Source organism: Tursiops truncatus, chromosome 3 (assembly GCF_011762595.2).
Source record: "Tursiops truncatus isolate mTurTru1 chromosome 3, mTurTru1.mat.Y, whole genome shotgun sequence".
NCBI classification, from domain to species: domain Eukaryota; kingdom Metazoa; phylum Chordata; class Mammalia; order Artiodactyla; family Delphinidae; genus Tursiops; species Tursiops truncatus.
The window spans coordinates 103,077,827-103,104,912 of NC_047036.1; the positions used below are offsets into that span (position 1 = coordinate 103,077,827).

General features: G+C 39.1%; 1 pseudogene; it reads left to right on the top strand.

Moving 5' to 3' along the window:
• Nucleotides 1-569: 569 nt before the first annotated feature.
• On the top strand, nucleotides 570-3,212 carry LOC101326288 (nucleolin pseudogene; annotated as a pseudogene).
• The last annotated feature ends 23,874 nt before the right edge of the window (nucleotides 3,213-27,086 follow it).

The following is a 27,086-nucleotide window of genomic DNA, read 5'->3' on the forward strand; positions in this document are numbered from 1 at the left end:
ATTTCATTATCCAAAGTCCTCTCCTGACCTCCAATCCTAAGCCACCTTGAAAAGGTTTACTTCTCCGTGGGAAGGCATTGACTCTTCAGGATTTCCAAGAACATTCTCACACATGACTTTTTTTTATATCATTAGAATGCTATTTCTTTGTGTATTCATTCATTCATTCATTTGCTCACTCATGTATTCAGTAAACATTTATGAAGCATGCATTTCATTTCTGGCATCTTTCTGGGCCAGTGAGGAATGGTTTCTGCCTCCAGGGCCATCTCATCCTCATGTGGTGGTGAGTGTTGATATCTCTGTCTTTTTATTTAGATTCTTTTTGTTTCCAATCACTACTTTCTCTATTGTGTATTCTTGGTCAAAAGTGACAATATTTTTTAAAAATTGGTACAACAAGTGCCTGAAGACATGAAATTTTGCCTTCTAAAGTTGGAGAGAGTCTCGAGCTCTAGCTGGCAGCCAAGCATACGAGCTCTGCGATCAGCAGCCACCATCGATGTTGCTTCACTTCCTCTGGGCTCATCTGCGCCACTCGCTCGCAACACACTCTGCCGTCATAAGCCGCCACCATGGTAAAACTTGCAAAGGCTGGTAAAAATCAAGGTGACCCCAAGAAAATGGCTCCTCCCCCAAAGGAGGTAGAAGAAGATAGTGAAGATGAGGAAATGTCAGAAGATGAAGAGGATGATAGCAGTGGAGAAGAGGTTGTTATCCCTCAGAAAAAAGGCAGAAAGGCTACTGCAACTCCAGCAAAGAAGATGATGGTTTCCCCAACAAAAAAGGTTACAGTTGGCACACCGGCAAAGAAAGCAGTTGTCACCCCTGGCAAAAAGGCAGCCGCTACACCAGCCAGGAAGACAGTTACACCTGCCGAAGCAGTAGCAACACCTGGCAAAAAGGGAGCCACACCAGGCAAAGCATTGGTAGCAACCCCTGGTAAGAAGGGAGCAGCCACTCCAGCCAAGGGAGCAAAGAATGGCAAGAGTGTCAAGAAGGAAGACAGTGATGAGGAAGATGAAGATGACAGTGAAGAGGAGGATGAGGATGAATTTGAGCCAGCAGTGATGAAAGCAGCTGCTGCTCCTGCCTCAGATGATGAGGATGATGAGGATGAAGATGATGATGAAGACGAGGATGATGAGGATGAAGATGATGATGAGGAGGATGAAGGTGAGGATGACGAGGATGAAGATGATGAAGATGATGATGAGGATGATGAGGATGAAGATGATGAGGAGGAGGAGGATGAAGGTGAGGATGACGAGGATGAAGATGATGATGAAGACGATGATGAGGATGACAAAGATCACTCTGAAGAAGCAGCTATGGAGACTGCACCAGCCAAAGGAAAGAAAGCTCTGGCAAAAGCTGTTCTTGTGAAGGCAAAGAGCACTGCTGAAGATGAAGATGAAGAGGATGATGATGAGGATGAAGTCGAAGAGGAGGAAGAGGATGACGAGGAGGAAGAGGAGGAAGAGGAGGAGGAGGAACTTGTCAAAGAAGCACCTGGAAAACGAAAGAAGGAAATGGCCAAACAAGAAGCAGCTCCTGAAGCCAAGAAACAGAAAGTGGAAGCCACAGAACCAACTACATCTTTCAATCTCTTTGTCGGAAACCTGAACTTCAGTAAATCTGCTCCTGAATTGAAAACGGGTATCAGTGACATTTTTGCTAAAAATGGTCTTGCAGTTGTTGATGGCAGAATTGGTGTGTCTAGGAAGTTTGGCTACGTGGATTTTGAATCTGCTGAAGACCTGGAAAAAGCCTTGGAACTCACTGGTTTAAAAGTCTTTGGCAATGAAATTAAACTAGAAAAATCAAAGGGAAAAGACAGTAAGAAAGATTGAGATGCGAGAACACTTTTGGCTAAAAATCTGTCTTATAAAGTTACTTAGGAAGAATTAAAAGAAGTGTTTGAAGATGCTGTGGATATCAGATTAGTCAGCAGGGATGGAAAGAATAAAGGGATTGCTTACATTGAATTTAAGACAGAAGCTGATGCAGAGAAAACCTTGGAAGAAAAGCAGGGAACAGAGATAGATGGGCGATCCATTTCCCTGTACTATACCAGAGAGAAAGGTCAAAGTCAAGACTATAGAGGTGGAAAGAATAGCATTGGAGTGGTGAATCAAAAACCCTGGTTTTAAGCAACCTCTCCTGTAGTGCAACGGAAGAAACTCTTCAGGAAGTATTTGAGAAGGCAACATTTATCAAAGTGCCCCAGAACCAAAATGGCAAATCGAAAGGGTATGCATTTATAGAATTTGCTTCATTTGAAGATGCTAAAGAAGCTTTAAATTCATGTAATAAAAGGGAAATTGAGGGCAGAGCCATCAGGCTGGAGTTGCGAGGACCCAGGGGATCACCTAATGCAAGAAGCTAGCTATCCAAAACTCTGTTTGTCAAAGGTCTATCTGAGGATACTACAGAAGAGACATTAAAGGAGTCGTTCGACGGCTCTATTCGTGCAAGCGTAGTCACTGACCGGGAGGCTGGATCCTCCAAGGGGTTTGGTTTTGTAGACTTCAACAGTGAGGAAGATGCCAAAGCTGCCAAGGAGGCCATGGAAGATGGTGAAATTGATGGAAACATAGTTACTTTGGACTGGGCCAAGCCTAAGGGTGAAGGTGGCTTCAGTGGCCGAGGTGGATTTGGTGGCAGAGGCCGGCGAGGCTTTGGAGGGCGAGGAGGCTTCTGAGGAGGCAGAGGAGGAGGAGGAGACCACAAGCCACAAGGAAAGAAGACGAAGTTTGAATAGTTCTTCTACCCCTGTCTTTCCCTCTTCCATTTGAAAGAAAGGACTCTGAGGTTTTTCCTCTGTTACCTGCTCAATGACGGAGCCTTCTGAGGACATTCCAAGACAGTATACAGCCCTGTGGTCTACCTGGAAATCCGTATAGATAACATTTCAAGGGAGATAACCCTGATGGTGTTGACTGGATATTCGTATAAACTTTTCAAAGAGATGAGTGATAGAGCTAACCCTTATCTGTAAGTTTTGAATTTATATTGTTTCCTCCCATGTACAAAACCATTTTTTTCCTATGGAGTTTTTTGGTTTTGGTTTTTTGTTTTGGTTTTTTTGTGTTGGGGGGTTGTAAAGGAAAGCAGAATGTTTTATCATGATTTTTGCTTTAGCAACTTTGGGACAAATTAAAAGTCCTAAACTCTGGTGCCAGACTTGTTAAAAAAGAAAATAAAATAAAGTTGGAGAGAATAATTTGAAAGTTGTTATTGATTTTTTGTTTCTAAAGATGAAAACATTAATTTCCATTAATAATAGGTTTTCTGTTGTTTTAGCAAAAATACCACCATCTGATTTTTCACTCATTGATTTAAAAAATATATATTGAATGACTATTATACGTCAAGCATTGTTCTGGATCTTTGGGATCCATTAGTGAATAAGAAAGGCAAGACCCCTGTCCCAGTGGAGATCACATTCTCAATGGGAGAGAGAGAGACAATGCTATAATAAATAAGTAAATTATGTGGTATGTTAGAAGATGTTATTTGCCAAGGGAAGAAGGATATTTATATGGGGTATGGGATGGGGAGCTATAGGGCATGTTGTAGACATGAATAAATAGCATATATTCCCCCACTGTTCTTGAACAAAACCTTTGAAATCACCATCACTCTGAAAGCAGAGATGAACCTTGAAGTGTCATTTTTAGTATTGCAAAGTGGGTGTATTTTCAGATTTAGAGACCATTTTCTTTTAAACTATGTATTTAAACTGGACTCACCCTAAAAATGATTGGTTATTTCTGGGAGATGTGTGTGAATCCTTGGCACTCAAGCAGGGAATATGAGTTCTTTACCTCATCCGAAGGAGAGACTGTGGGAAGGGTCCTGGATTGGCTTGGTAGAGCCCTGCTTGGACAGGATATCTCATCTGGTGTGATTCAGCATAGGAGATCCCAGAGCCTGAGAATGTGGGACTGTAGAAGACCTCTTGATGGAAATAGAGATTTGAGTTTCCTCTGAAAAGATTGTAAATGTTCACGTTGGTCAGGAAATGGGAAGGCCTCTTAAGGGGAGGTAGAAAGGCCACTTTTCTTTCAGGGGAGCATGTACTTAGGGGACTGCATTCTGAAGTTAAGGGACACCTTGTTTTACATGATGGTGATGTCTGGGCACAAATCTAAGTAATAGTAGAATTCTTCTTTAACATGATGATCTATTTCTAATCAAGAGCCAACGTAATACTGAAACTCTTGTGGCTTCTCTTTCGGGTGGAGTACAACCAGGCTGGTGATGATCACTATTCATTGTTATAGTCTGAAAGTTCTGACCTACACAATAAGACATGAAATAAAAATAAATGGTGTAACTACCACAAAAGAGGACTGTTAGCTAGAAATGTCAAAATAATTAGCTGAAAGAACTTCATAATTTGTAAGACCTGGCAAAGTGCCTGAATACAAGGTGAATATTCAAATATCTAGAGAGCTCCATTACACAGATATTATGTAGTTAGAAAATATAGTAATGAAAAAGAAGTTCCATTTATAATAAAAATTAAAAATGATAAATCTTCCCAGAATCACCTTTCTAAGAAATATGAGAAACTTTTATTGAGAAAGGGACAAAACTACTCTAAGAAATATAAAAGAATCATATGGGGAGCTAAACCCTAGTTCAGGATTGGAGTGAGCAGTGCTGCTAAATGATGTAAATATTTCAGCTCAACTTACATTAATGCATAGGCTTAATGCAACTACATTTGGAAGACTGCAGTATAAGACATGTTCCTTCTGTGGTGCCCAGAACAGTGCAGGTGCAGAGTAAGAGCTGAATTCAGTGCAAATGAATTACGTTTCTAGGAGGAAGGAAATAAATGAGGAAGTAGATGCATCTTGTATATTTCTACAGTTGTGCCTCTGCTCCCATTTTCCCTCAACCTGGAATGCTATCCCTCAGCCTCCTTAGCCATCTCAAACTTACAGTCCACTAAAGGCCCAACACGTCATTTCTGAACTACAAATTCCAGAGCACTTTGGAAATTTTTGGTTCAATGGTACTGAACTAAATGACACTGTGGGTATCATTCATCTAATATCTGTCACAGCTGGTTATCCTGTCTTACAGTACTTATCATGTTATTAGTAAAAGCAAAATGTAATGTATAAGAAGGATTAAAACATGTGCAAGGAAGATATAACCAACTACAGGATAGTGCTTAAGAATGAGGAGGGAGAAGAAAGATTTGAAGTAACTGTGGGAAATGTTACTGTCTCTAAGTCAGGCTGTCTGTACATGGATAGATGTAAATACTCAGTGTACAGTTGTTGGTTATTAAACTATAATTGGCAAGATTGGTACTATGTATTTTCATTTGTAGGTGGATAATCACAAGCTTTTAATGTGAAAAACTTCCTTAAAATGTGGCTGAAGCAAAAGAGATCCAATCATCAAATAGTTTAAATAGTCTATTGAAAATAAAGTCTGGAACAAACTGTGTGTTAAGAAGAGCTCCTAGCCAACAGATTAATCCCTTTCAAATGTCGATTAATATTGAGGGGACAAAGAATAAACATCATTCAAAATTTTCTGGAAAATCAAACTTTGATACGGAACGTATATTATAGGGGTCAAATAATTTTATTTTTAGGAGATTATTATTCTCTATTTTTCTCTTCATTTTTGTTGCTCAAGACAAAAAATTGAAGGCAGTATGACACTCAAGCTTCATGATTTTAGAATGACAAGACATGAGCATCCACCACGGAAGATAATAGAAAGCTTCAGTTTATTCAGAGGCCAATGGTAATGATTGAGGAAGGAGTAAAGCCATTAAAGAGAAAAGAGACTATTTATTACTACAAAATGGAATCCCCAAGTTTATGTATCTTCCCTTCAAAGCATCAGGAGATGACATTTACTGAGCACTTTTTGTGCACCAGAAATTGGCAGCACAGGGTTAGGGTCCTTCCTCATATTATCACATATATATTTCACAACTACTCTGTGAGGTATTCCAATCCGCATTTTATGGAAAAGGACACTGGGGCTTAAAGGAGTGGAGTATATATATTCTTAACTTAGAGACACTCACCAGACTTCAGAAATGTATTTATAAGGTTTTTTTGTTTTGTTTTGTCTTTTTTGTTTGTTTTTGCGGAAAGCAAGTACATCTTTAACCATGTAGATTTATTGCCTGTTTCATAGTGAACATAAGAGTTTTCAGAATGGTAGCTTTCTTTGATTCCATAAGAATTCCATGCCAATCCCACACTAGTTGCATTCCATAAAATGACAGCAGCAAGTCAGAAGGAAAAGGGGCTGTAATATTCAATTGTCTGTAACCAATGTGTTAGAAGTCATTGTCTTTCATCCAGACGGTACAGTTGCATTTTTAGAATGACATCTATTACCACATTAGAGGCAAACCATAACAGTCCCTTATAGAATATCTGTCTCAATTGTGGTTATTTAATGTCATTATACCAAATTTCAAAGTGTTCTTATGGTAAACAGACATAGTGAAATACTAGATGAATAAGAGCTCATTTTCAAGTTCTAAGAAGTCAACGCTTCATTTTCTATCTCTTTTCTTAAATTTATTTTTTATTTTTAAAAGTTTCCAGTGTCCTGGTCTTATAAATTGCAGAGTTTCCTCTCTAAAGGAAAGGCTTTCTTAAATTCTATTATTTATGTAGGTAAAAGTCAATCAGCTCCAGAATAAATTCTCCAGTTTTTTGACATAGCTCTGAAATGGCTAAGTTGTCGTGCATATATATTTTTAATCAACTTATTGTAAAGAGGAAAAAAAAGATATGACTTTTCACACACATGTAAAGGCATGCTTATATTCCTCAGGTCAAAACCCTGTGTTAAGTTCTGGCTCAGGGCAAATTTAAACAGCTGAGTTATAAACCCAAAATAAAGAGGTCAGACTGGGGATGCTGACAGCCTCTTAACTGCAGTCATACCAGCAGGCATAACTTTCAAAATGCAGCAACTACAGGAGACAGGGACGTGTATCTTGGACTGAGTCCTAGGCAGTTAGAGAGAGCTGGGGATTATTTTACTCCAAACTGTGGTTACATTTGCGGTTTCCAACTATTTGTTAGCTCCTTTTCTATAGGCATAGGACACAGTTATAATGATATGCAAACAAAATAAAAAGTAATTAGCAATATCTTTCATTGTTCTAATTTAACAATATTAAAACAACACGGTATTCCTTTGGAAGAAAGTGGTAGAAGACAAATGCTCTTAAACAGAAATTAAGTACCAATATGCTGGTATATTATTATCTACACAACTGGGCTAGATTACTTTCTGTATCCTGCCACTGGGAAGCCATGTACACAATGAGATAAAGAAATCGAGAAAGATGTCTGACGCTCCGGAACTGCTTTGACAGTTTTAAGAGCTGAAGGCAGAAGAAGTTCAAGTATATGAAGCCTTTTACACAGCAGGCAATTCAACATTTGCTGCTCAGAATTCAAAGAAGGTGAACAAATCAAAATACTGAGGTACTTCCTTGGAAGAGACATTCAGAAAAAGACAAAACTAATTTTAAATAATGGCAAATACTGAATCCAGTTTTGGTGTCAAAAACATGTCACTAACTTCAGCAAAAGAAAATAAAAAGGATGCACAAAGTAAGTGTGACAAGATCTTGAATAACTGTTGGATCTGGATCCTGGAAACATCTGGGTTTATTGTACTATAATTTCTATTTTTGTGTTTTGAAAGTTTTAACGATAAAAGTTTATTTTAAAAAGTTATCACTGCAAGAATGCTTGTTTGAAGGTCTCTTCACTTCATATGTGTTTGGGCACTTGTATTTATGCCTAGCTGAAGCAGAGCTATAACTACCTTCGACGAAATGTCCCCATTTTTCTTTTTTTTTTAATGCACTTGAGTTTTACTTCATTGCATACTACTTGCAGTGAGTGCTTTTGGGATCCCTTCTACAACTTGCAATACTTGGAGAGCACTGGGGTTTGCCCAGTTTTGGTGATGGTCTGTGCAAGGAAAACTGTGTAGTACAATTCCCATTGACCAACTGGGTCCCTTTTTGGAGTGGCAGAGCCACTTGTTGCTGTCAACACACTTTGAAAGGTTATTCCACAAACATTGAGTTACCTTGGATGTGAGCTAAGCAGAACAGTTAACACCATAGACAGATCTGAAGGAACCCGGGAGAGACGGAGACTTTATAAACTAGGAAAAGCTACTGAGACTCCTATTTCACTTGGTACAACCTCTGTTCTTAATCTTCTTAACTCAGAATGAGTTATTTTAAAAGTCTGTAGTCATTTTATACTTTACCCATTTTACACTGGTTGTCCAGCTCATATAAAATCAAATTTAAAGCTGGAGCAAGTTTCTTTACTCCTCTCCTGGACCATTGAGTAGGCAGCTGACCAAATACCAAGAATAATTTTTTTTCAGTTGTTCGACAGCTGCTTTGCACCTGACGGAGGGGCGCCTGTCCCTTCTGTATGTTGGCTTCTCTCCTTTCTGTCCGTAACGGACACAGCATCTTTATGTCCTGTCTCACTGAGTCTCTCATACAGCTGCCTGTTTCACTGGTCCTACCGGCCCACTATGTTCCTGCCAAATTCTTCCTATTGACAGATTTCCCGGAATAAGAAGGCACCTCACTGTCTCCATTCTGTGTACCTGAAGCCACGATCCTGTCTTCTAGATTGGGATCACCCTTTGTACCCCCTTCACAACCTTGCCTGAAATCTCAGCAGATTTTGCCATACTCCTTATTACCTCCCCTCCCTGGGTTTGGTCCTCTTTCATTCCCAGCCTGCCCTCTGTGATGTACTTTAACCTCCTGCCAGGGAGTAAACTCTGATAGAGCCCATCTAGCTATATAGTATCCTATATAGAACAAACCAGTTTTTTAGAAATGGGATAGTCATGGTGTCTGACAGTGGCATATAAATATGTGTGTGTTAATTCCCATCTGCACCTGAAAAGTAGTCATATATCCTCTTCAGAAATTCCCAGGACAGGAGTGGTCAGCTGGCATTTAATCAGTAGGTCCACTTTATACAGGTGGTTACTGTAAGTGCTTCAGCTCTCTTGAGAACTGATTTATGGCAGAGATTTTGAAAAGATGCATAATGAAAATTAGGAATTGGCTATCTATGGTGAAATTAGGATTGTTAATTAGCAAAATAGATATCAGCAGTAGGCTCTCTTTGGTGATTTTAGTGGAATTTAAGGTTTTGTAGAAGCACCTTCACATCCCTCCCTCTTTTCCCCACCCCAGGCATGAACAGAAATTAAAAACTCAGTTGGTGGGCTTCCCTGGTGGTGCAGTGGTTGAGAATCCGCCTGCCAATGCAGGGGACACGGGTTCGAGCCCTGGTCTGGGAAGATCCCACATGCCGCGGAGCCACTGGGCCTGTGAGCCACAACTACTGAGCCTGCGTGTCTGGAGCCTGTGCTCTGCAACAAGAGAGGCCGTGACAGTGAGGGGCCCACGCACAGCAATGAAGAGTGGCCCCCGCTCGTCGCAACTAGAGAAAGCCCTCGCACAGAAACGAAGACCCAACACAGCCATAAATAAATAAATTTATTAAAAAAAAACAAAACTCAATTGGTCACACACAGGCTTGATCTTCAATTAATCCTCTGTCCCAGTACTGATTTAGAGGATTTTTGATATATGAAATCTAATATATCAGCATCAGCATCCTGTAACTGTAAAATTATCACATTTGCTAAACACGAAGCTTTCATGAAGTTTTTTTGTTTTGTTTTGACTACCAAAAAGAACGTAGAGAGTGGACTTTATTAAAGTTGCTTAACTTCTTTTGTGCCTACTTGCTAATAAATCTAAGTGTAGGAGAATTCAGTCAGAGACTTAGAGACTTACTTTCATTATAACAGAGGGGATGAGGGAAGTGGGGCAAACTTTTCTTATCCCCTGTACAGCTACTGATATCTATCAAATTGGCTTATGCCACTTTATAACAGGGTGAAACATACCTATTTAATATCTTTCCATAACTGTATGTCTACTTACCTACCTGTCTACTAAACCAAGTTTCTTGATTTCCAAAACCCTGCTTGTTCAGGAGTTGGCAAACCAAATCTAGCCCACTGACTGTTTTGTGAATAAAGTTTTATTGGAACACAGCCATGCTCATTTCACTAACATTATCTATGGCTGCTTTCATGCTATCATGGCAGAGTCGAGTAGTTGAGCAGTAGAAACTGCATGGCCTGCAAAGCCAAAAATATATATAGTATCTGGCCCTTGACATGATTATGTATGAATATTTACATACCAATATTTAACTTTCTTGCTATTGATAACTTTATCTCAAAAGATCAGAAATTCTCAATACAGGAGAAAGCAATAAAGGAAGATGCCATGGTCAGGTGTTAAAGGCTTGCCTGAAACACAGAGATAGGATCTCTAAGTAGATGTATTTATACACAAACATACACATCAGAGTGAAGCAAGTAGAAGGTCTGATTTCCCTCTGGACTGACTCCCTCATTCTTTTGACTTCATTGTGAGTTGATTTTTAAGTCAGGTCTCTAAAGCCACTCATGGGTCTGTCTTTGTGAAGATCCGGGAGGAGTTAAGACATTCGCTTGTCAATAATAAAGAAGAGAAAAGGCCATCCATTCTCTTGAAATTGGGAATTGAAGCTGAAGGCTGAGTTGCTCTGACCGCCTGCAGGAGGACACCAATTGTTGCTCATGGAGTGTACCTATGGAAGGCTCTCTCCCACGGACTTGTCGTATACAGACCATTCCCCCACCTGCAAATTGCTCAGACATGCTGAGTAATACTCTTAATATAGCTGTTGCATTCTCCGGGATTTACTTCTTTTTTGATCTGAGTGACAACTGACCTGACAATACCTCTTTAGCTTTGTAATTCAAATTGAGCAACCAAGTAAACTATACCCATGCATCTACCTCCTGCCTCTAATTAAGTCCTCATGGCTGTAGAAGATGTCTATAGCTAAAATTACTATGTGACACTGAGGAGTAAAGAAGGATCCAGGATGAACATGACCTTTGTATTGGAGAAGTAAATTTAATTCTTGATTTGCCACTGATGCAGAGAGTAAGGGTCAACATCACCCCTTGGCAGAGCATAGAGCCTTCAGGGTTGACTTCATATTATTATTCCTCTATTTCTATGCTTTGGCCTCAGAGAGGAAGAAATCCTGCAGCTGTGCTCCTCCCATAATACAGTCTCTCACACACACACACACACACACACACACACTCACACGCACTTCCTATAAATATAAACACAAGTATGAATGGAACATTTAAATTCATTCATTCATTCCATGCCGGGCATGGTGCTAAACATATATATTTATAGCAATGATTCTGAAACATATGGTCCCTTGGAGCTTACAGTCTAAAAGACTCAGCTCTCAGGAAAATGAAGGGTAAGATTTTGAGCTCACCTTGATTTTTTTCTTCTCTTAAAGTAATAAACTTAGGAGAAGGAAAAAACCAATGCTGTGTCCATATTTCTATTAGAGTTTCAGAATGTAAGTATTTCCTGGGTTTTAAAACTCTTAAATATTGAATTAAAAATGATTGTGGTTAGGTTTTTCTTTCAATATAAACATTATTTTGATTTATTTTTACACGTGTTCGTTTCATTAAGTGAACATTCACAAATTTATTTTAGGAGCTCCTCAAGAGCCTCACTGCTATATTCTAGAAATCCTTATACAACAATATCTAATAATTTGTTTCAGAAAAACAGACTGGCAACAATATTGACATTTATTTATGCATCAATTTGTAAATTGATGCATAAATAAATGTGTTGAATGGTTACTGTGTGCCAAGCTGTGTGCTGGGGCAGATATAAAGGAGGGTTCAACATGAGCAGAAGGCTGTCATTAACTAACCATGACTAGAATGAGTCTATTAGACGGAAACCAAGAAGAACAAGGAAATCCCGTTCATAGTAATGGAGACTGGCTGATAGAACCTAAGATTGAATTCCTGAGGCAGGGAGTAATCAATATACAATGATGTGAAGTGGAATGGGCATCAAATAAGAAAGAGTGTGAAATGTCTGAAGCGAACAATTCAGTGCATGACTTGTTTGAATTCTGCAGGTGATAGGTGGAAGGTATGCCAACTGATTTCAACCAACCATGATAGACCATGAAATAGGAAAAAAATTTAAGCCGGCAACGTTAAACAGATCCCCTGTGCCTCACCTTCGGTTGGGCAGGCAGTTACTTTATCTTTAGAATTCAAAAAAGAACTTTGGGCATTTGTGTAGCATCACTTAGGTTATTCATTACTAAAGAAAACTGTAAAATTCTGTGAAAGAGAATTTTCAGAAGAAGATAAAATTATGACTGTCCTACAGACATAAAATGAACATGTGTTAAAAATTATTCCTATTTATTAATTAATAAGGGAACCAGGCAGATGTTACAACTGACTCAAAAGAGAAACTTAAGAACAGATACATTCATAAATCAGGAATAATGCAATATACATGCAAATGGAAAGCAAAACTTTTTGGAGGTATGGAGAAGGAAGTCAGTTGTTTTCTACAGGACAGAATTTGCATGTCTATAGATAAGAATTATTTTTCTTTGCTGTAAGCTATTCGCAATTTACAATTAGCTGTAAAATTGCTTCAGTGGAACCAAAATCAGATAACGCTGAGGGTCTAAACAATGCATAGTTTTTCACTGAAGCACAAATTCCTTCCTACAGTTCTAAACGTGGAATCAAATACTTTTTTCCCCCAATGGGTAAGTATCATTCAAAGCAAAGTTAATAGTCCATTCACGGAGTGAAAAAATTTCCACAAAGTTAAAAGTGTGTTTTAAATGATTATCTAATGCAGAGCATGGAACATAAATGCTCAGAAATGTTTGTTGAATATTCACTGCTATAGGAATACTGTCATTATGTAAAATGTTCAGTTAAAAACAGTAGATACAATGGAATCCTATATAGCAATAAAAAATATGTATTGCTTAATAAAGCAATAAGAAAATAAAAACAGTAGCTATAACAGTAGAGTCCTGTAGAGCAATAAAAATAAATAAATCAACCTTACACAAAAACATGGCTAATCTCACAAAATAACTGAGCAAAAAAAGTCAGGTACATAAAGAATACATATTGTATGATTCTAATTATATCAAACAAAGACACACAAGTAATTCAGGATCATATAAGTTACTCTGTGGATTAGCCCTGGAGGGGAGGTAACTGGGAGTGGGCATGAGGGGGGCTTCTGGAATACTGGATATTTCTTGAAATGGGTGATGGCTACTTGGTATTTTTACTTTGAATTGTGCACCTTTTTGTACATATGTTAATACTTAAAATTACCTCTGAAGAGAGCATCTAGGTAAATTTCTGTTTACTTAAAGATATATGTGTATCAATATGAGTTTAAAAGCAATGTGTTAATAATAATCATCTCTGGACAGTGGGATTATGGGTAATTTTTACTTTTGTCTTTGTGCCTTAATTTAGGCAGCTTTATTTTTCTACACAGTAAATCTGTATATTTTTGTCTTAAGAAAAACACAATAAAGTTGTCTTTTAAAAGTAGACTATCACTTAATTATGAAATTAAATACTGCAACTATTACACATAATAAATACCTCAATTGTATTTGTCAGTGTTCTCCAGAAAAACAGAACCAATATATTTATTATAAGAAACTGGATACATGATTATGGAGGATGAGAAGTTCCACAGTTTGCTGTCTGCAAGCTGGAGACCCAGGGAAGCAGGTGGTATAGTTCCAGCCCACCTGTGAAAGCCTGAGGACCAGGAAAGCTGATGGTTTAATTCCCAGACCGAGGACAGGAGAAGACTGAAGTCCCAGCTTAAACAGCCAGGCAGAGAGTGAATTCTCCCTTCCTCCACCTTTTTGCTCTATTCTGGCTCTTGAAGGATTGGAAGATGCCCACCCACACTGGCAAGGGGGATCCTTACTCAGTCTACTGATTCAAATCGTAATCTCTTCCAGAAATACCCTCCCAGACACACCCAGAATGATGTCTAGCCAAATATCTGGGCATCCTGTGACACAGTCAAGTTGACACCTAAAATTAATCATACCAATCTTGTTGAATTTACTTAATTCATTCAAATGAATTCCAGTAAGTGTCTAGAAAAAGTACAAAAGAACCTTAGCTTCTCTATCACAGGTAAGCTCATGGTGTTCTCCATTTTAAGTTAAGGTGATTAATGTTCATCCTGTAATAACAATAACTTCACAGAATCATGTCACCTGGAAACTAACCCTTGGCACAGTTCTTGAGAATTCACAGTTTATAAAGTATGCCTATTATTTCCCTCCAGTCACCCTGAGGAAAGCAAACTGCCTGTTTGTTTTCTTTTTTCCAAATGTCCAGTCCTGAACGGCACAAAGGTAAGATTCTTGAGTGACTATAAAAATACCAACGCTTGGCATCATCATTTCCACTGTGGCCACGGAGCCACTCAGACCTTGCCACCTCATTCATTTGTTCCTGGGTGAAGGGTGAGGTGAATTTGCCAATCGGGGTGGAGAGGTAATTAATGATGTGAAGTAGACCCTGCAAGCTTTGTCCACTTCTAAACAACCAGCTGTCTAGATCTGGGCAAAGGAGGCACGTCCAGAGTCAGCCAGTGTGCTGCGTAACAGTGCACTTGTCATTTCAATGTTATCTTGGCAGTTTTCCATTTCAGGCCTTCATAAAACAGAAAATGTTGAAAAATACTATAATTTATAAGAAGCATTTAACATACTTTACTTACAAAACATTTGGCTGAAAGAAATATACTTATGTCTACAACTATAAAGAAAATCTGTGATTCTACATTTATTTGAGTAAGACGTAAAAGAGAAGTATTCTCATATATTTCCTCAAAAGCAAGTAGTTTCAGGTAAGCCAGTTTAGTTCTTTAACATATTTAACATCGGTTACTGGTTCTTGGGGATATGGTGATTAATACGCAACGTTTGCTCTAACACTTAACACTTTTGTTAAAAGTCAAAGACGCGTCCGAGAATTTTATGAAAGCTACAGAACTTCTCAGAAAAACATTTATATAAAATTTTTAAAAATGCATGTCATTTGTGTAATTTTCAAATTATCTTTACCATGATAATGATAATGAGGGCTGAGAAAATAACAGTAATACACAAGTTACTGGGTAAGTGACTTACAAATATTTTTTCAAACCTTAAATATTCCTATCAGGTTGTATGATTATACCCATGTTACAGATCAGGAGACTGAGGTTTAGGGAGGTGATGCTGTTAACTCAGGGTCACTTGACAGTGAATGTGGAACCGTCAAGCCCAGGTTGTGGTTAATCACTCTCAACAGACATGAGCTTGGTGTTTTTAAATAAGCAAAAAACATGCAATGAAATAAAATCCTAAATGGTTTGCATATGTATATACCTAAGCTCTCAATTTGCTGTTTTGTTATTATTTCCATGAAATAACTATTTAAAAAGACTTTTTACTTCTCACAGTTGTAGTGTGAAAATGAAAAAAGTGAAAAGGAAGGAAGATGCATGTTTCTTCCTTTGGTAAAAAATAATTACATAGTTCACAGAGGAAGCATCTGCAAAATACAAGGAAAATAGACTGCAAGGCCCTGATTGCATAAAACAGGACCCAGACTCTGTCCTTTCTTAGTTTATGATGTCATGCAATCCCTTGCCTCATCTCTCTGGAATTCATAGTTACCCATCATTTATAGAGTAGTCACATAATTTCCCTCAAGCTATCTAGAGGAGCTACAAAAAATAAAACAATGATTTTATGTCATTGCTTTGCTAATGCCCTGGGAGCTATTCAGCCCACCCACGTTCTATCAAGATGCCATTATGGGAAGAACAAGCTCTTTGTAACATAAGGCAATATAATTTCAAGAATGTGGTGTTGTGAGCGCCTGTAATCATTATAAAAATATCTATTCAAGTAACCCACAGCAATCTCATGATTCATCTCCTTCAGCTAATTCTGCATTGGATCATTTGAACGTAAAATTATCAAAAGAAAGCCTTTTGTAAATGGAGATTCAGGGTCTGGTTCATGTAAGAACTTGATCCTCCGCACCTCTCAATTCCATGCCGTAAAGTGAGGCCAGAGCAACTAGATCATGCTATGGCCAAATTGCTTACTATTATTTAACACCTTCTTAATAATTAATATTATTAATTTATATTCATAAAATACCTCTTTGCTCTATCAAGGATTTTTAATAGCCAACTTTGATTTACGGCCAGAAACATGTGCCAGTTATGACAGACACTATCGGTTGCCTTCCAATTATTCCTCCTTCTTTCCCTTTATACTTGACTCCTGATTCCTCCAGGAAGGCACCTTCCCAAGAAGGGCATTAGGGGAAGCTGGACGCATTTATTTTCCTGTAGTGTCCTGATTAATCTGAGCCCCTTAAGGTGGTCCTATTCCGTGAGCACAGAATGCAGTTCTTGTCAAGGAGAAATGCAGGTCAGTTTTCTGGGGGCACTTCTAGGAAAAGATATAGTGGCACTGTATCTTGAGGCGTCTGTGTGTTGCCTGGTACTGCTACAGCTGTCCTCAGGACCACAAGGGGAGCCAGCCTGAAGACAATCTGATACAGTAGGGATGGGAGAACAGAGGGATGGGAAGAAATCCAGGCCTTTGATCACAGAATTAACTAACCTTGGAATTACTGTACCTTCCTGTTCCACATTATTCAAGATAATACATTTTCCTTATTGTTTAAACCATTTTCAATTCTATTTCAGTTATTTGCTGCTGAAGGTGTCTCTACTGATAAACCAATTTATGGAGCATATTATTCTTGAAATTAATTAAAATTATTAGTGTAGTGCTATGCCAGGGGGGTCTCATTTTAGCTGCAATGTTAATGGACAGTGTGACTAAGTAAATTATTTAACTTCTCTTGGCTTCAATTCCCTCATTTGTATAATGATGGCATTGGGCTGGATCATCTCTAAAGACATTCCAAGTTTAAAATACTAGGGCCATTTAATTCCATGCCACATGAAACATAATGATGTATATCCATTGAATAGTGAGATTATACATGTGTAACCTAATAACCACATAATGCAGTGACACATATGTAACATAATGACCATATATATACTTTTATAATAATTTAATATCACACCAATTACATACTCTGATTTACCTATAATGAGTATATGGTGGAGTTAGTTGAAAATTACAGCTCTTTAAATGGTACTTTTGCAAGAAATAATTGATTCCTCATAATATTTCTAATTTGGGGGAAAAATAAAAATAATACTGTTTAAATTTTCACATGGCATATTTAAATACATAAATATGGACATGGGCAAGCATTTAAAATTGAAAGTTATCTGTTAAGATGATAAGAAATGAGATCACCAATTTTTTTCTCTCTAGAAGTATACACACCTGCATATCCTCGATCTTTGTTGCTATTATAGACAAATTTCATAACCTGTGTGACTTAGGCATGCAAAAATGTAATAGAAAAATTTCACTATAGTTGCACTTAAATTAGCTTTTGGCCCCACAGGCACCAATAAAAACCTAAGTAAACCAAGGTGTAGTATGCCATGTTCAGATTTTTGCTAGTTCCTTTGGGTAAATGCTAGTCAATTCAAGATACTCTCACTTACACCTTTCCTTCCCTTCTCTTTAGGCCCAGGATGGCTATATTGCACCATGGAAGAGATATATGGTTCCAGTCATTAGGATCCAATTGCAGTGGTTTCCAATGATATATAAATATTCCTTTGCTCTTAGGTTATTGGCATTTATCTCTGTGGCATCTACAGCTGATCTGTTCCGGGCTACCATTCTTCTTCAGTCACACAATTCCTTTGGTGTCCTCCTTGTCTTAACTATAATTTTTTTTTGATTCCAAAGTCTACCAACTACTCACCTACTTCCTTGTCCCTCTTGGGGACACAGGAAAAGATGAGACACTCTTCCACTTCCACTATGTGGGTGAACAACTCAGGTTGAGTGGCTATCATAGCCCTTCTCTGTTTCTTTCTTGCTGATATCTCTATGTCTATCCCTGTATCTGCATCTATATATGATATCTGTTCTATTACCTTCTTTTTTTAAAAAAAATTAATTATTTTATTTATTTTTATTTTTGGCTGTGTTGGGTCTTCGTTGCTGTGCATGGGCTTCCTCTAGTTGCAGTGAGCGGGGGCTACGCTCCGTTGTGGTACGTGCGCTTCTCATTGCAGTGGCTTCTCTTGTTGCAGAGCAGGGGCTCTAGGCACGCGGGCTTCAGTAGTTGTGGCATGTGGGCTCAGCAGTTGTAGCTTGCAGGCTCTATAGCGCAGGCTCAGTAGTTGTGGCGCACGGGCTTAGTTGCTCCGCGGCATGTGGGATCTTCCCGGACAGGGCTAGAACCTGTGTCCCCTACATTGGCAGGCGGATTCTTAACCACTGTGCCACTAGGGAAGCCCTGCTCTATTACTTTCATGTTTTGTGTTGTTGGAAACATCCACAAGCTACTCTATTAAGACCAGCATGATTGCTGAAATGAAGGCTTTTATGTGAGTCTCACTACCATCTTAAGCCTCACCCAAGAAGGAGCAAGACACAAGTCCATTCTCTGGTGGCCAAACACAAACTTCTTTGGGTTCTTTATCAAACCCTCTGCCCTGGGGCTCCAGTTTGGGGAGGAAGCAGCAGAGCTCTGGCTCTCCAGCTTCTGACCTCTGGGCATGTCCTTCTGATTCTCCCCTTCACGGAGGGCTGAATGTTTATATCCTTTTGGGTTAGAAAACTGTCCTTATGTTGTCTCACATTCCTTCAGGTTAGTTATAGCCTGAACTCTGTGCTGAGTCCCTAAGGTGCCTAATCTTGATGTGCAAAGCCACGTGTTGAGGTAAAAAATATCTTAGTAAGTTTGGTTTTTGATACTCGAGGCCACTGCCTCTACTGCGAGCTCAAAAAAACAAGAAGCCAGAAAAGGAGAAAAATGCCAAAAAGAAACATGGTGGCAATTATTTCAGAATTTCACCCTGATATACTCTAAAAATAAGCAGCCTGATTCTCCTTTTTTTCATTGAGATTGTGCATGTGTGTGCTTGTTTTCTTTGTAAGTGTGCCAGCATTCTAAAGTTGACTACTCTAGCCCTCCCTTTCTCTCTCTCCAGTCACTGTAACCTTCTGCCTCCGTAGTGTCTGCCAGGGCCACAGCCTTCTCTGTCTTCTCACTGCCAAAATTTATTCCAGACTTGTATTGCTTTTTCTCTTTGATGATTGCAAAGGTCTACCGACTGGTTTCTACATTTCTTTTTTTTTCCTATTATAGTCCACCTCACGTAACGATTGTCTATTCATTTATTCAAACAGCATTTACTGAGCGCCAACAGGGTGCCCTGTGCTGGGCTAGATGTTGGCGATCCCATTGAGAAAGTGACAAAGAGCTTCTCCTTAGAGACCCTGCAGTCCTTTAAGAGGAACAGACTGAATGCTAAAGGATTAAAAGAGTATGGCGAGAGTTATGATGGCAGAAGTACAGGGAGCTGGGGGAACCCAGCAGAGTCATCTAATCTAGTCAGGGAGGCCAGGGAACACTTTCTACAGGCAGTGATTTTTAAACATAATCACTAAAGGATGCAGAGTATTTAGGTAGAAAGTATTGTATATTCTTGGCAGGAAAATTGTTTGTGAAAAGGACCAGAAATGAGGGGACATGTATAAAAGAAATTCCATTTGGCCAGAGCCTAGCGCTCAAGTGTCTGGGGGGGTGGGACAAGGCAAAATGAGTATGGAGAGAGAGCGGGGGGGAAGATGTCAAGGGCCATCCTGAGAAATCTGGATGTCATCCTAAGGGCAATGGCAAGGATTAGAGGGACTTTTAGTAGGGGAATAATCAGTTTGAATCAGTTTTTGGGTTTAGACACATTTAGGTAGGTGGTAGGTTGGGAAAAACTGGATACAAGGCCTATTAAAAAGCTGAGGCTATTTATTTCCCAAGTGAGAAATAATGATTCACTGGATTAGGGTATAGCAGTGGGAACAGAGAGACATGAAGAGATCTGAGGCACTGGTCAGTGCTAAGTGGATGGATAAGGGGAACAGGCTGAGCTGGAATCAGGATGATTCCTGGGTGTCTAAGCTGGGCAGCCTTGTGCTTGGTGAGCATCATTCTCTGAGACAGTGAACCTGGAAAGACTGGGATACTATTAAGATGGCCTTTAGATGCCACAAACGCCGGAATCTTGTCCAAACAGAGTCACAAACATGGCCCCTTAAGACCCAGTGGACATGTTGAAAAAGAAAAGAAAGAAGAGCAAGCTATACAACAGTTACTAGCAGGGCTTCGGCCCCAAAGGACAGAGTGAAAGTTGAAAGATAGGCTGGACCATGTAGGAGAGTCTTATATTCTTAGGCAAAAAGTCTTGGTCTTGCTGCCTCTATTCCTGCCAAAGCTGAAACCTTTCTCATATTTCACTAGTGTCTGTATTCTTGCAGTATCCCCTCATCACAGATTATAAGCTCCTGGGGGACTGCTGATTGGTTCAACATTTCATTCACGCAGCAAATATTATCGAGTGCTCATTGCATGTGTGGTACTCTGCGAGATGGTGATATTACAAGGAGTGTACGGCCTAGTGGGGGAAACTGACAAGGATCTAGGAAAACATGAAGGGAAATAAGTGTTCTAACAGAGGGTGAAATCACCTGGGCTCTTACCCTTAGCAGATTGTTTTCATATATTGGGCAAGGTAGTGTGCTAAAGAAAGTATGTGCTGTAACCATGAAGGAATAAGACTTTTTCCTCTGAGTTACATTAAAAACAAACAAAAACCTCGGTCCTATTACTGTGATAGACCATACCAGTGATAGCTACTCTACTCATATTTTACAGAGAAATAAAAAGATTTATCCAGGTTTAATATTTAGATGTCTAATGATAGGCTCTTTACTATTTTTGATGCCTGCATAGAAATTAATTTTAATATTTAAAATTTATAAAGTAAATTACTTTTATTGCTTTCCATTTTTAGGAAAAGTAACAAATCACAACCAATTTAACTACATGTGGTCTTAGTAGAAAAGGAGCAAACTTCCAGATTTTGTACTAGGATCAGTAGAGATGATTGCTTTAAAAAATACGACATAGCCTTTTCAACAAATGGCGCTGAAGCAAGTAGACATTCATGGGCAAAACAATAAACATTGACTAAATCACACATTTTGTAAAAAGTTAACTCAAAATGGACCATAAACTGAAATGTGAAAAGTAAAACTATAAAACTTTAAAAATAAAAAGAGAGAAAATATTCAGACTCTAGGGCTAGGCAAAGAGCTCTTAGACTTGACAGCCAAATCACAATTCATAAAAGGAAAAAGTGATAAATTGGACTTCGTCAAGATTAAAAATTTTGCTCTGCAAAAGTCCTTTTCAGGAAGATGTAAAGACAAGCAACTGACTGGGGGGAAATATTTGCAAACCACACGCCTGACAGAAGATTGGTATCTAGGAAATATAAAAAAAACTCTCAAAACTCAATGGCAAAACCCCCAAAAAAGTCCAATTAGAAAATGGGCAAAAGACGTGAACCAACATTTGACTTAAGGGAATAAATAGATAGCAAATAAGCACATGAAAAGATTTTCAATGTAATTAGCCATTAGGGAAACAAATTTAAACTCACCAATCAGAATGGCTACAATAAAAAAAAAAATAGTGAGAACACCAAATACTGTCAAGAATGTGAAGAAACAAGATCATAAATACATTGCTGGTTGGAATGTAAAATGGTGTAGCCACTCTGAGACACGTTTTGCTAGTTTCTTGTAAAACAAAATCTACAACTATCATGCAACCCAGCAATTACACTCCTGAGAATTTTCCTCGGGAAAATGAAAATTTATGTTCACACAAAAATATGGACATGATGTTCCTAGAAGCTTTATTTGTAATAGCAAAATTTGTAAGCAACCCAGTTGTCCTTCAGGTGAAAAGTTAAACAAACTCTGGTAGTTGATACCATGGGACATAACTAAGCAATAAAAAGGAAATGATCTACTGATACACTCAACAATTTAAACAAATCTCCAGAGTTATGCTGCATGAGAAAAGCGAATCTCAAAAGGCTACATACTGTAGGACTACATTTACATAACATTCATGAAATTACAAATTTATTTAAACAGAGAAGAGATTAGTGGTTGCCAGGAGTCAGGGAGTGAGAGAGGAGAGGAGGGTGTACATGTAGCTACAAAAGGGTACCACAAGGGAATCTTGTGGTGATGGGACTGTTCTTCATCTGGATTGAGTTAATACCAGTATCTTAGTTGTGCTATTGTATTATTATTTTGCAACATATTAATATTGGGGGAAACTAGGGAAAAGGTACCTAGAATCTCTCTGTATTATTTCTTATAACTTTGTGTAAATCTGCAATTATATCAAATAAAAAGCTCAATTAAAAATACCATTTAGGGCTTCCCTGGTGGCGCAGTGGTTGAGAATCTGCCTGCCAATGCAGGGGACACGGGTTCAAGACCTGGTTTGGGAAGATCCCACATGCCACGGAGCAACTAGGCCCATGAGCCACAATTACTGCCTGCGCGTCTGGAGCCTGTGCTCCGCAACAAGAGAGGCCGCAATAGTGAGAGGCCCGCGCACCGCGATGAAGAGTGGCCCCCACTTGCCGCAACCAGAGAAGGCCCTCGCACAGAAATGAAGAGCTAACACAGCCAAAAATAAATAAATAAAATAAGTAAAATTAAAAAAACAACCAACCAAAAAAAAAAATACCATTTATATTTACACCTAAAATATTATAAAAAAATAATTTCTAGAAAATACTTTTAACTTACTTTTAATTAGGCTTACTCTCTGAGCGTGCAGCTAAGGCCAAAATTTAGAGTTTAGCTGAGGAGTACCTTCTTCTATTATACCGAAACACAATCTGTTATATTTATTTGGGTGCTACCCACAAATATCTGTAACAAGGATTGATGCATTTTTATTTTTATATATCAAATCTTCCATGTATCTCTTGGAACTCTTGGAACTCTTTGTCAGTAACATGAAACCCAACTCAAATGGCATAAACAAAAAAGAGAATAATATATTGGCTCCTGAAATTAAAATAACTGGAGGAAGAACTTCCATCATGATTTGACTTAGGCATGGTTATGATGTTCTTAGACCTCTGACTCTATTTCTCTACAATTCTGGCTAGTCTGTTCTCCATCACATACCATCTTTCTCCTCAGGTTGAATTTCTCACAGTACAACAGTTCTAGAACTCACATCTTTAAACCACACCATTGGCTTTCTTCGCAGGGAAGAGAGAATAGTTTTCTTCTGTGGGACCCCCAACCAATGCTTCTTTTTGTGTCCCTGTCCTAGACTGAATCACTATCCCATTCTAAAACTGGGGCTAGGGGAATAGGAAATGTTGATTGGACCAAGGAAATCAGACCCCCTGCCCCTTTGGCTGAAAGCGGGGTTAATCCAGGGATGTGCTGGAGCTAGTTAGTACCTATTTGCTAGAGCCAATCAGTATATTTTCAGGAAATTTGCAATGTGTTTGTTAAGCACAGTTATCAATAAGAATTCAATTGTATAACTTATAATTAAACTACATTAAAAACAGGTAATAAAATCTAAACTCATCATTTCCTAATCATTTTATTATAATCTATGCTCTTGAGGTTATTTATGTCTATTGAATCTGTGTGGTCGAAATACTATATAATGGTGTACCACTACACATCTCATACCAACTCTGCATCCAGTGATATCACTTTGGTAGCTTCAAATTGGTCACTGTGGGAATATTTATACCATAGAAAGAGTCAAGCACTAGGAATCAGGGCTTTTTTCTGACCTCAGTGAGCCCATTATTAAACATTTATGGCACAACACTGAGCTAAACCCATCCAAATGATATGGCTGGGAAATTTAAATTATCGCTGGGGAAAGTGGAGAAAAAGAAATTCCTGGGGAGGGTATCAGGCAACATCTGCCATGTTCTAGAAGATTAATGTACTTTAAAAACATTTTATTTGATTCTTTTATATCTAGAAATTAATTTAGAGGTTCACAATCAGAAGCCACACCAAGGGAACTGATTTTACAGTACTGGTTTCCCCCACTGTACACCCTTCCTTTTGAACTACTCCTAAACTGGACAAAATTGAATGTATTTTGAAACTGACTTGTATTTGACACAGTAATTCCGCTGTGAAAGGTTTTCCAGATTGTGCAAGCTCTGGGACTTCTGGGCACTGACTCTGCTTTTTTTTCCTACAGGAAATGATGCTATGACCTGACCTTGCCATTGCTGAATCAGGTTCAGCAGCCAGGAGAGCCCAATGTTTGTAAACACCCTCTTAAATGGAAGCATTCATTGCAGAGAATGGATAAAAGCCTTCTGAATGGTAATGCTGGTCCCATTTACAGAAAGTTCTCAAATCTCTCACAACCCTACCTGGTATTAGCCAGTGCTAATGGCAGATGTGCATACCATATAAGAAATTTCACAGGGCCAAGGGATGCTGCACTGATATATGTTGCATCTGCTCTGCTTCTCTGTGGCCAGGGTCCTATACCTAGTTTCCATATTCATAATCCCAAGTGTCTCCATGGAGTCTAGATCCAGGTATATAGAAGGTCCTGTTCTACTGAATACTGTTACATGTTTGGATACCCAGTTTTGTGGGTACAAGCTGGGGAGCACTGAATTACTTTGCATACAAGGAGAGGTACTGGACTTCATGATTCATCGGGGCGGAAGTAGTGCATGAGTAATGGAAAACCATGTCCTCCATAATGTTCTCCTTCCTGTGGCCCCACTAAATCTTCAGCAAAGTTGATTAAAACTCATGAAACGAGTTCTTTTGTAATCCAAGGAAGAGACCGTGTTTCCTCCTTAGTTTAATATAGAGCATTAGAGAAAAAGTATCCATCAAAGAAGAGGCTAGAAAGCACAGCTGTGGAACTTGCAGCATATCTTTTGAGCAAGTTCACTGGCCCCGCACAGACCTTGGAGTGATGAAGTAAATGGCGCTGTGCTATTCAGGGGGCACCGCTCCCACTCAGGCTGCATATGTATATAAATGATGTTAAAAGTTTTCCCAATTATTTTTTTAAGTGGGTGAAGCATTCTCTCTAGCATCTTGTATAGGCTATTTATTTACTTAACAAACCACTTCTGCAAAAGTGAGTTCCACTAATTCTGAGGAAAAGACTGGAAACTTCCAGATTACTTCAACCTCAGAGGAGTTTCCTAATGAGTTTGTAGAATCTCCCTTTTGGAGACTTTGGTAGAGATTCATTAATCATTCTGAAAATTTAAGTTCAAAGGCTGCACTAGTACAACCACTCTGGAAAATTGGTGGGTAGTGTCTACTAAAGCAAACCATACATATACTCTATGACCCAGCAATTTCACTTTTGGATATATACTCAACAGAAATGCATACATATATTCATCAGAAGACATGTACTACTACAGCAGCATTATTATTAATAGCCAAAAAGTAGAAACAACCCAAATGTCCATTTATGAGACAAAAAAACGAACTGTGGTATTGTTATACAATGGGATACCACATAGCAGTGACACTGAATGAGCTGCAACTACATGAATTTCACAATGATGAACGTCTCACAATGTGATGTCTCAACAGAGTAAAAGAGGGTGCATAGTGATGCTTCTCTTTTTTAAAAAAAATTCTGTTCATTTATTTTTGGTTGCATTGGTTCTTCATTGCTGCACGCGGGCTTTCTCTAGTTGCGGTGAGCGGGGGCTACTCTTCGTTGTGGTACCTGGGCTTCTCATCGCGGTGGCTTCTCTTGTTGTGGAGCACAGGCTCTAGGCACGTGGGCTCAGTAGTTGTGGCTCGTGGGCTCTAGAGCGCAGGCTCAGTAGTTGTGGTGCACGGGCTTAGTTGCTCCGCAGCATGTGGGATCTTCCCGGACCAGGGATTGAACCCGTGTCCCCTGCATTGGCAGGCAGATTCCTAACCACTGCGCCACCAGGGAAGCCCCTGATGCTTTTTTTTTAATCTAAAGTTCTGAAACAGGCAAATCTAGCATATCCTTGGGGCAGGTGGTAATGATGGTAAGGGGCAGGAGAGGGCTGCTGGGATGCAGCTAATTTATTGATTTGGGGGATGGTGATTTCACTTTAGGAAAATTCATCAAGCTGTATACTTATGATATGTACACTTCAGTGTATTGAACATTGGCCCTTCAAAATATATGTCCACATCAAATCCTAGAATCTTTAAATATTAACTTATTTGGAAAAAGGGTCTTTACAGATGTAACGAAGTTAAAGATCTTGAGGTGAAGAAATCATTGTGGATTATGTAGGTGGGCCCTAAATTTAATGACAAGGGTCTTTCTAAGAGACACAAATAGGAGAGACAGGAGAGGAGGAGGCAATGTGATGACAGAGGCAGAGTGGAGTGCTCGGGCGACAACCCAGATCCACAGAGGGGAAGGCAATGCGGAGATGGAGACAGAGATTGTAGCGATGTGGCCATAAGCCAAGGAGTGCCGGGAACCACCAGAAGTTAGCAGAAAGGCTTGGAATGGATTCTCCCCCGGAGCCTCTTGAGGGAGTGTAGCTATTCCAACACCTAGATCCAGAACTTTTAGCCTCCAGCACTCTGAGAGAATTCTGTTTCAAGCCACCAAGTTTGTGGTGATTTGTTAAAACAGCCCTAGGAAATGATGTCATATGCTTTTCTGTATATTTGCTATAGTTTAATAAACTTTGCATTAAAAGGGTACCCTGCATTTAGCAAGTGGTTGACAGTGATGTAAAGATCAATGTAACTTGATCTCTTTTAGGTATTTTACCTGCTTACAACAGGGAAGACCGTGAGTTTCTCCCTGTGCGTATGCATCCTCTGTCCTTTTGGGAAGAAAATTCCAGCCCTGTCCACCCAGACCTGTTGGCAGGTGCCACACTGGGTTCTTCCTTGGACATGGAACCACCTTGTCCTAGTCTCTACTTATTCTGTGTGATGTGCTTTAAACAATTAACCACATGTAACCTTTTCTGTGTTAGTTGTAGACTTTTTCATTATTCATATCTGTATTAAGAGCAACTCTAATAT